We start from the raw sequence: 10468 nt of genomic DNA, 5'->3' as shown, positions 1-10468 counted from the left end.
CAGGAGGTGTTGAGTAAAGGAAGGAATCTTCACTTGCTTTGATACAATTATACTTTGCATATTTTTGGATTAAAAGAGAAGCCTGGTTTAGAAGTCTGTATTTCTTCATTTACTTTCCCATATCTTCCGTAATTAAAAAAAATTATCCTTTGCCCATTTTTCTATTTTTTTGAAAGCAATTTATACTTAAGATACTAACCCTTTCTTTGAAAGTCAATTTTGTAGCAAATATTTTTTTCTCATGTTTGCCTATTGATCTTTGTCCCGTTTTTTTGGGCGGAAGTTCAGATTTCAAGCAGTCAAATGTAGCAATGTTTTCCATAATACTGATAATTTGTTTTAACTCAGGCAGCATCAAGTCACAGTTAGGTGGGGTGCTTAGAGATTACTTTGAATCTGTGAATTCGGGCAGTAGGCCAATTACTTAGCTATCAAACCTCAAGTTACTCGTATTTTTCTAATTTGCAAAATGGGGATAATGGCACTAAATACGTCACAAACTGGGAGGACTGAATGAAATTAAGAATATCAAATAATTCCGATAGTGTGCACATTGAAAGCGCTCTAACAGTGGTTCAGTTCAGTTCAGTCGCTCATTTGTGCCCAACTCTTCGCAAACCCATGGACTGCAGCATGCCACACCTCCCTGTCCATCACCAACTCCCGGGGGTTTACTCAAACTCATGTCCATTGAGTCGGTGATGCCATCCAACCGTCTTATCGCCTATCGTCCCCTTCTCCTCCTGCCTTCAATCTTTCCCAGCATCAGGGTCTTTTCAAATGAGTCAGTTCTTTGCATCAGGTGGCCAAAGTGTTGGAGTTTCAGTTTCAGCATCAGTCCTTCCAATGAATATTCAGGACTGATTTCCTTTAGGATTGACTGGCTTGATTTCCTTGCAGTCCAAGAGACTCTCAAGAGTTTTCTCAACGTAACAGAGGGTAGGAGTTAGCACTTGTCTACTTTCATGCTGAACCTGATTCTTTCCTGGTTCACAATGCGGTCTAAATTTTCTCAAATGTAAATTCTTATATTTTCAGGAATTTATTTTGGTGTACCGGATAACTTACTTTAAAAGCCTGAAGTTTCCTAGGGGTTTTCAGTAAGAAACCAGTTTCCGGCAGGCAGTGGCCGAGGTGGGCGGAGCCGGCCTCAGCCCCGCCCCGCCCCGCCCCTCTACCGGGCCCCGCCCTGCCCCTCGTCCGGGCCCCGCCCCTATCCCCGCCTCGTCCCTCGGCCGGCCCCAGCCTCGCCTCGCCCCTCAGCCCCGCCCCGCTTCTCCAATCATTCCCGCCCCTCGCCCCGCCCCTCCACCCCGCCCCTAGGCCTCGCCCCTCGACTGGGCCCCGCCCATCAGCCCTGGCCCTGCCCCGCCCCTCGGTCCGCCCCTCGGCCCCGCCCCGCCCTTCGGCCGATCCCCCGGGTTTCCTTGGACTCACCGCGACTGGGAGACTGTCCGGTGTCCGCCTGCCGGGTCCTTACGGAGGGACTCCCATCCCTGTGGCCGAGCCGTGAGTGCGGACTCTCCTCTGCTTCGGGCCCGGTGTGGCGGGGCACCCGGAACCCAGCGGTCCCCTGGAGAGGAGAAGGAGCCAGGTCGGGAGAGCCGGGGATCCGCGCGACTGGGCCGGGCCGCACTCGCGCTGCGGGCGCATCCGGGGCTCCGCGCGGCCCGGACTCGGCCGGGCGCATGGGGCCTCTGCAGCCGCTGGACGGGCGATCGGCGACCGACCCAGGGCCAGAGTTGCCCGGAGTCTTCCGGGGAGCCGGAGCTCCGGGCTCAGCTCCGGGCTACAAGGCGCCGCCTGCGCTTGACCTCTGGTGCCCGGGAACCCACAGCCTCCTCCTGCGGGGTGGCGGGCTTGCGGCCCGGGGAGACACGCGGACTCGCGGCCCGCTCTGTGTTTCGCTAGTACCGGGGGGAGCGGGGCGCTCCTCGGTAGCGGGGGACCCCAGGGGAGCTGCCAGATCGTGGGGTGGACAAAAGTGACTCCGTATGGGGGTAACGCAGGAGGCTGCGGGAAGGCGTATCCTAGTGGCTCCAGTTCCGGCTCCAGCTTCGAATTTCTAAGGTTTAGTGTTTTGGGCTCACTACCACCGAGGGCGTGGAGGAAGTGCGGTTAGGTTTGTTTTGCATTACCAGAACCTCTGGGAGACCGAGCAAACCTATCACTGACGTTACCTGTGATGGTGATCCACACTTTCTGTTTATCCTCGGTATTATCTTTCCGTGGCTGCCTCTGTAACTGCTAATCAGGTAGGAGGAAGAGTGGCATTGAGTGCACCGAGTACTGGTTACAGGATGGCACAAACCCTGCTAGACAACTTTCCTATATGTTAGTTCACTGAGTGCTCGCAACCATCAGCTTAAGTGGTATTGCTATTTCGTTTCATACTCGAGGAAACTCAGATTGCATAAGTTTCCAAATTGCACAAGGATTAAGTGGTAGTAGCATTAGAACTGAAATTCAGATCTGTATGATTTCTGCACCCAGGCTTTATGGCCTAATGTGAAAAAACATTATTGGGGCTTTTCTGATGACTCAATGGTAGAGAATCCACCTGCTAATGCAGGAGAGGAGGGTTTGATCTCTGCGTTGGAATGATTCCCTGGAAAAGGAAATGGCAACCCACTCCAGTATTCTTGCCAGGAAAAATCCTATGGACAGAGGAGTCTGGCTGGCTACAGTCCATGGGGTCGCTAAGAGTCAGACATGACTTTGCGACTGAACAACAACGAAGAATATTATTACTCTTTGGGATAAGATGGATACCAAGGTTTGAGATCTATTCTTTGAGATTTGTTAGCTGTATGACCTTGGGCGGGTTGCTTAGCCTTTTAGGGCCTGTTTCTGCACTTGTAAAATAGAGATAAAATACCTCCTATGTCATAGGGTTGTTATGAAGATTGAATAAGATCTTTTTGGACCACACTTAGCCAAGTGTCTGGCACATAGTGGTGAACTATATATAGCAACATATATCCCACTGTTGTCATTAATTGTGGACGGCAGACTGCACCTCTGAGTGCTGCCAGCTAGCACTTATGCGGACCTAGAGCAGAGGCAGAGGGAAGCAGAAGAGGGTCAGAAGGGAAAGCTGAGGACAGATGGCACGGATGGTGGCGATTATGGGCGTGCCAGTGATCTGTGCGGCCCAGGGCCACTCTTCTGCTTTCATGAGAGTTTTTTAAAAGGCAGTTTGTTATAGCTGATGAACTGGAAAAACATCCCACTCTGGGCTGAAAACATTCTGAGAGGTGTCTGGGAGGGGACTGTGCTGAGGACTCCCGCCTGTGAGGGGGAGCGCGTTTCCACAGGGCCTGGCACAGCCTTTCAGGATTTCTTCTCCCAGATCGAGCGCCTGAAGAAAGGAGAAAGACAGGAGATTTCAGGTTGGGGAAAACAAAACACCTCTTTGCCTTTTCACTTCAGTTCAGTTCAGTTGCTCAGTTGTGTCCGACTCTTTGTGACCCCATGAATTGCAGCACGCCAGGCCTCCCTGTCCATCACCAACTCCCGGACTTCACTCAGACTCACGTCCATCGAGTCAGTGATGCCATCCAGCCATCTCATCCTCTGTCATCCCCTTCTCCTCCTGCCCCCAATCCCTCCCAGCATCAGAGTCTTTTCCAATGAGTCAACTCTTCGCATGAGGTGGCCAAAGTACTGGAGTTTCAGCTTCAACATCAGCCCTTCCAATGAACACCCAGGACTGATCTCCTTTATGATGGACTGGTTGGATCTCCTTGCAGTCCAAGGGACTCTCAAGAGTCTTCTCCAACACCACAGTTCAAAAGCATCAATCCTTCAGTGCTCAGCTTTGCCTTTTAAGAGTTGGTAAATGGCTGGACACTTCTTCTAATTTTACCTGTAGCTGTGGACACTTTATAGACAATGATATTCATTTTCACTCAAAGTTAAGGCAGCCTAAATGTTGCAAATTTGTACAGCCTCTTTACAGGGCTCTCACTGTTGCCCTGAGTATTTCCTCCTGTAGCATGGGTCCAGACACCCAGCTCATACCGCACCCTAGCTCCTGTCAGTTCTCGTGTGGCTTTGGACACAGTTTACTTGCCCTCTTTTGTTTCCAGTGATTCCTGTGATTTTTTTTCTCCTACTATTATTATAATTTACTTTTCTGTTTCTTTTTTCAAAACTTTATTTAGCCAGTGATTTACTATACTGGAAAATATGCCTGTCAGCAAAACCTAGAGAGTTAAAGTAGGATGTGAAAGTTGATTCAATAACACTTGAACTTCAAGGATTTGTGATTGGCTACTCTTATACATCAAAAGCATGATCTTTCAGGTAGCTCTTTCAACAAGGATTAATACTACTTCCACTGGTGCCATTCAACAAGTTGAAGAGTCCAACTTTGGCCATTCCTTTAATTTACCCATTATTACCTTCACCCTATAGGCCAGCTTCCTTCCCACCAATATTTTCCCTTCCTGTTCTTTCTTACCTTTTAAGGATTGCTAATTGGTTAAAGTCCAGACAATTAAGTAGAATATTTGGTAGAAGATTTAGTAAAAGATTGGCTGAGAAGAAGGTTTAAATTAACATCTAAAAGTAAAGTATCATAGATTTAATTTGACTACATTATTTGAGTTTCTAATATGATGATCAAAGGCAGACATTATATATACATTTTATTTATTTAGTTGAAGTATAATTCATCTACAGTACTATGTTAATTTTAGGTGCACCAGTGATTCAATATTTTTATACATTACATTACAAAATGATCACCACTATATATATTTAGGCAAGATTATACCTACAATTCAGCCAGTTATTCTGGTTTAAATCTATTTAGAAGATGAAACAAGGAGAAAATGGGATTCTTTTGGAGAGACTGTTTACTCTTTTAATATATAACAGCTCATGAGTGTGCAGTCATAGTTTTTAAAAAGACCTTAAAATTAGCCTATGTGATAGTCAAATTTACCAATATAAATTAGATGGCTAGCATACTAACACAGTTTCCCCATGAAAATAGCAGGAAATTACTACATATTCATTTTAGCAAACAATTCTGAAATGGATGTATTTCAATTTTGAAATGGATGGTACACTTGGATGTCCCAAGTGGATGTATTATGTCTGGTTCCTGTGAAAATTACCAAAGCAAGAGTGTGGCTGCAATATGTGTCGTCACCAGGCTACCTCAGTATCCTGAGCATTTAGCTTACCGTGTCTCTAGACCCTAAGGTGATAGATGGGACATGTTAAAATAGATATCTGAGACTGTATGGAGAAACTTGTCGTCCCTCCCTCCTCCCCCATTTCTTGGTATTTGACTTATTTTATATTTAAAAAAAGCAGGCTTCCCTGGTGGCTCAGTGGTAAAAAAAAATCCACCTGGCAATGCAGGAGATGTGGCTTTGATCCCTGAATTGGGAAGATCCCCTGGTAAAGGAATGGCAACCCACCCCAGTACTCTTGCCTGAGAAATCCCCTGGACAAAGGAGCCTGGCGGGTACAGTCCATGAGGTCAACAAAGAGTCGGACATGACTTAGCAACTAAACAACAACAGCAATAAAAATACACAACCTAAATATATGTGACACTGTCTATTTAAGACAAAAACAACTGTTAGATTTAACATTTTCAGTTATTTCAACAGAAAGCAAATATGTAAATGGCCTTATAAGAACAAAGTGTTTCTTTAGAGACTCTGCATTCCAGGTCTAAGGGAAGAATACCCCTTGAGTGAGCCATATAGGAAGTAATCCAAGTCTCCAACTCTCCAGCATGTTATTTCACCAGCAGGACCTTTATCACACAGTATCATAACGCACTGCTTGTTAGATATAACCTAACATCCACACTCCAAATTTAAGGTTTTATCTTCCCTAGAATACTTTAACAAAAAAGACAGTGTACAATCTGCTTAGCGGTCAGGATTTTTTTAAAAAGAAGGGAAAATTTTAAAAGTTTTTTTTCAATGATGTCATCAAAATAAGTTGATAAAAAATATATAAATATTACACCCATCTGCAATACTTCTTGCTCCCCTTCTGGGCTTTATTTCTCTCTTTAGCACTTACCGTCACCTAGCATACTATATATCTCCCTACAGTGTAATCACATCAAAGTAGAGATATTTGCCTGCTTTGTTCATTGTTGTCGCCTAATCCCTTAGAATAGTGTCTGACACACAGGCATTCTGTATTTGTTGAATGAGTACGGAGTGAATGAACAGTACTATCAAACTGTTCATGATTGGGAAATATAAAGTGGTTGGCCAGAATGTTAAAACCAATGAAATGTGTGCACTCAGCATCCAGAAAACGAATATTCTTGAAATCAGGAAATGTATAACATCCCAGGTCCTTTCTCAGCATTACAAACTTTTAAACCTTGAGGACCAAGGAAGGTTTTACAGTCTAGTTGTTGCAGCTCTAAAAGGAAAGAATTTTCATTATCACTGTTCACCATGAACGAGAGAGGAGCATGAAGTGTTAAAATGTGAAAACACCTGTCTTGCCCAGTTAAATAGTACATGTGCCCAGCTAAGAAGAGAAATAACGGAGCCAGGTTTTAGAAAGCACGCTTTCAGGATTGGGCATCATTGGGTAATACAGAGGGTGAGACCTTCTAATGGCTGGTCCAGCCTCTGGTAGATTGAAGAAGGTAGGCGGTTCTTAAAACGCTCAGAGGGAAGTGAGAACCCCAAGGAATGCCAGTAGGTTGCTGTGCCTTAATATAACATCCAACCAGTGCTGAATATTTGGCCAGTAGCTTTACTGAGTCTCTGTTGCTTTTTAGTTGCTAAGTCATGTCTGATTCTTCTGCAACCCCTTGGACTGTAGCCCACCAGTTTCCTCTGTCCATGGATTCTCCAGGTAAGAATATTGGAATGGGTTGTCATTTCCTTCTCCAGGGGATCTTCTCTACCCAGGGATCAAACCCACATCTCCTGCACTGGAAGGCAGACTCTTTACAATGGAGTCACCAGGGAACCTTAAATTTTCGGTTGAGCATCCTGGAATTTTCTGCTAGGTGATGCAGCTCTGATTTTTATCAAAGGAGTTTTGGTAAAAGATGATTCACTTAGTAGGTAAGGTACGTATAAGTGAAAGTGAAAGTCGCTCAGTTGTGTCTGACTCTTTGCGACCCCATGAACTATACAGTCCGTGGAATTCTTCAGGCCAGAATACTGGAGTGGGTAGCCTTTCCCTTCTCCAGGGGATCTTACCAACCCAGGGATCAAACCCAAGTCTCTGGCATTGCAGGCAGATTCTTTACCAGCTGAGCCACAAGGGAAGCCTAAGAATACTGGAGTGGGTAGCCTATCCCTTCTCCAGGGGATCTTCCTGACCCAGGAATCAAACCGGGGTCTCCTGCATTGCAGGTGGATTCTTTACCAACTGAACTATCAGGAAGATCCCCTGGAGATAGGGAAAGGTATGTATACTCTGTAGCTAACTTTGCCAAGATGCATGTTTCATAAGGCGAGGCAATATGATGTGATCATTACTTCTTTTATTAACACTTCACTCACTACTTATGGTGAACTGTTCATTTGATATGCTTGAAAGTAAAATAACCGGTGACATTTCTAAAATGTATGTACAGCAACCAGGGGATTAGTAAAGCAGGACAACCTGAAGCACATGGTAAGTAAACTGAATGATAGGTCAGGCCAGTGCATCTCAGAAATTTTCTAGAGAAATCAAGGGAGGGGCCTTAATTGATTCCTCACTTTGTGGTGGATGGGATAGAGTAAAACTGCACTAACAGTTTAAAGAAAGAGGGGTCAATGACAACTCTTTCATATTAACCTCTGCTGACCCCAGTTCTGCATGTCCAAGTGTCAGCAATAGTGTTGGTTTAGATTTTATTAGGATGATTGAAGAATCTGGAAGTTCAATAAAAAAACAAACAGTGGCCAAAAGCTGATTCCTTCATTCCTGCCATGATATGAACTGAGAGTTTAATAATGTGAGATTCTGTGGATGGTCGTAAAATTCACTTCCTTACTATGCTGCATGTACCTAATAGACTGAGCCCTCTGTTTTGTTTGTTGATGTGGATTATTTTTTCAAGTCATCTTGGGATGGAGAATTGAATAACAATTTTAAGTGAAGGTGCCTCCTTCAGTGGGAAAGTATCTGAATATATATATTTTTTCAGATATAGCTTTTTCAATAGTGGGAAACGGAGTTTGGAAACCTGTATCTTTTTTATTTCTCTTCTTGGTTCTTAAAATTTTCTGTTCCCCTTTAAAAAAATTAAGAAAAAAAAATATTTTTAAAGGAGTAGGAGCTCCTTTAGTTCAGTTCAGTCTCTCAGTCGTGTCCGTCTCTTTGCGACTCCATGTTCTGCAGCACGCCAGGCCTCCCTGTTCATCACCAACTCCCAGAGTTTACCCAAACCCCTGTCCACTGAGTCGGTGATGCCATCCAACCATCTCATCCTCTGTCGTCCCCTTCTCTTCCTGCCTTCAATCTTTTCCAAGCATCAGGGTCTTTTCCAATGACTCAGTTCTTTGAATCAGGTGGCCAAAGAATTGGAGTTTCAGCTTCAACATCAGTCCTTCTAACGAATATTCAGGACTGATTTCCTTTAGGATGGACTTGCTGGATCTCCTTGCACTCCAAGGGACTCTCAAGAGTCTTCCCCAACACCACAGTTCAAAAGCATCAATTCATCAGCGCTCAGCTTTCTTTACAGTCCAACTCTCACATTCATACATGACCACTGGAGAAACCATAGCCTTGACTAGACGGACCTTTGTTGGCAAAGTAATGTCTCTGCTTTTTAATATGTTGTCTAGGTTGATCATAACTTTCCTTCCAAGGAGCAAGCTGGTACTCCTTTAGTACTAGTTCCTAAACAAGTGCTTTATTCACTGTCATTAAGTTGGGATCATAGAACATTAACGGGAAGGAGCCTTAGGAGTTAAAGTGATTGACTCGACTCTTAGCTTTGACTCTTAGCTTTCCGGACTGAAAGAGCCCGAGGCCCAGAGAAACTGACTGCAGCGCTTGCCCTCCTGTGGTGACTGACACCGAAGTGCTTCCCGTCGTCTGTCCCACTCTCCTTGGTTCCTTTTGCACACTGAAAAGAACACTCGCCCTCTCTCTGTTTTTATGCTTCTGTACTTCATTCCCTATCCCCATGTGTAGTATCCCACGGCAAGGATTAAATAAAAAAGTGGGCATCCCTATCTTCTGAATACTGGGCAAACTCAGTGTACTTTTCTTTACTGTGAGGTGTTTGATCTCAGAGTCTGGGCTGTTAAGTGCAGTGTGTTCTGAGGATAGTTTTGCCTCCTTAAGCTGGTCCAGCAGGGCCCTCTGAGAACACTGAGATCCCGGGACCCTGTGTAGATCTGCGTGTGTGGGGACTTTACAGAGAAAATACCTTCTTAGCCTGAAGTCGTTTACAATCTCATGGGCTGTCTTGAAGAGAAACTGCTGTGATGTAAATATAAACCTTTCAGTTCTTCCCAGTCTTTGGCAAGTTACTGTTATTCTGTTTACATTTGTTTCAGAATATAGTAATAGTTATAGTATAAATATTAATCTTGTAATTTTGTACGATCCTATTCATTAAGTTGTGCCAGGCTGAATATTAATTTGACACACTAACTAAAAGGTCATAAGGAAATTAATAAGAGAATATTGCTGCTGTATTAAATAATGATTAATTAGAGGCTTCGGTGCCCTCAGGGCATTCTGGCAAGAGGGGGGAATAATCTAAGTGCTTTCTTTGGCCTTGCTACTTATTAGCTTGTTTATCTAGGGTAATTAACCTTTTTGGATAAATTCATTTTTTAAAATGGATACTATGCATTGTTTTGAAAATGTAACAATGTGCTAAAAATTATCAACATATTCAGAGGCAATCTAGTTATTTGCAGGCTTACTGTTATAGTTACAGCTGTGATGTATTGACCTCTTACCACATAGGAGTGCTCCTTGTCCTGGCCAGTTCACTAGGATTTCTTTTGGAGAGCACAGAATAAAATATATTATTTGGAAGCACTTTGAAAACTGCAAAAAGCAAACCCGCAGATTATCCAGATGAATGAAGTTGTTAACTCTTTCCTTTCCCACTGTCCTTCCCTTCTCTGCTCCCCCGGTCTCTCTCTACTTAAAGGGAGTCAGTGACAGTATGAATGCAAATGTTTTTATAGTGAATATAGTTTTCATCCTCAGTTTTGAGGATTAAAAACCTCTGAGGTGTTCTGTTGCTCTGTCTGAGCAACGGTTTGGATATCTTTGTATACAGAGAGAGCCAGGGGTTTATGTTGTCTTCTGTTTGCATCCCTCCATCCTCTGCATTTACGGCACTTGGAGGATCCTGTGTGGAATGACTGGGTGCCCAGTGTGCTTATCATGAGCTCCAAGATCTTCCATTGTTGCAGCGCCCCTCCGCCCAGCCCCGTGTCCTTAGCACAGTGATAGATAGGTATATAGTTGGAGAAGGACATGGCAACACACTCCAGTGTTT

At 44.2% G+C, this 10468-nt stretch overlaps 1 protein-coding gene across 2 annotated transcripts in view; it reads left to right on the top strand.

Moving 5' to 3' along the window:
* Window positions 1-1386: 1386 nt before the first annotated feature.
* The window catches only part of CPNE3 (copine 3), a 48508-nt gene continuing 39426 nt past the window's right edge, over window positions 1387-10468 (top strand). Inside the window, exon 1 of one of the 2 annotated variants that reach the window (XM_061439437.1) lies at window positions 1387-1509. The gene's annotated coding sequence lies outside the window, so the exon portion shown is untranslated. Of the gene's footprint in view, window positions 1595-10468 lie in introns of both variants that reach the window. The other variant, XM_061439436.1, reaches the window with a different exon arrangement.

Source organism: Bos javanicus, chromosome 14 (genome assembly GCF_032452875.1).
Source record: "Bos javanicus breed banteng chromosome 14, ARS-OSU_banteng_1.0, whole genome shotgun sequence".
Taxonomy (NCBI): Eukaryota; Metazoa; Chordata; class Mammalia; order Artiodactyla; family Bovidae; genus Bos; species Bos javanicus.
Note: the sequence above shows the minus strand (reverse complement) of the source record. Positions and strands in the feature narration are given on the sequence as shown.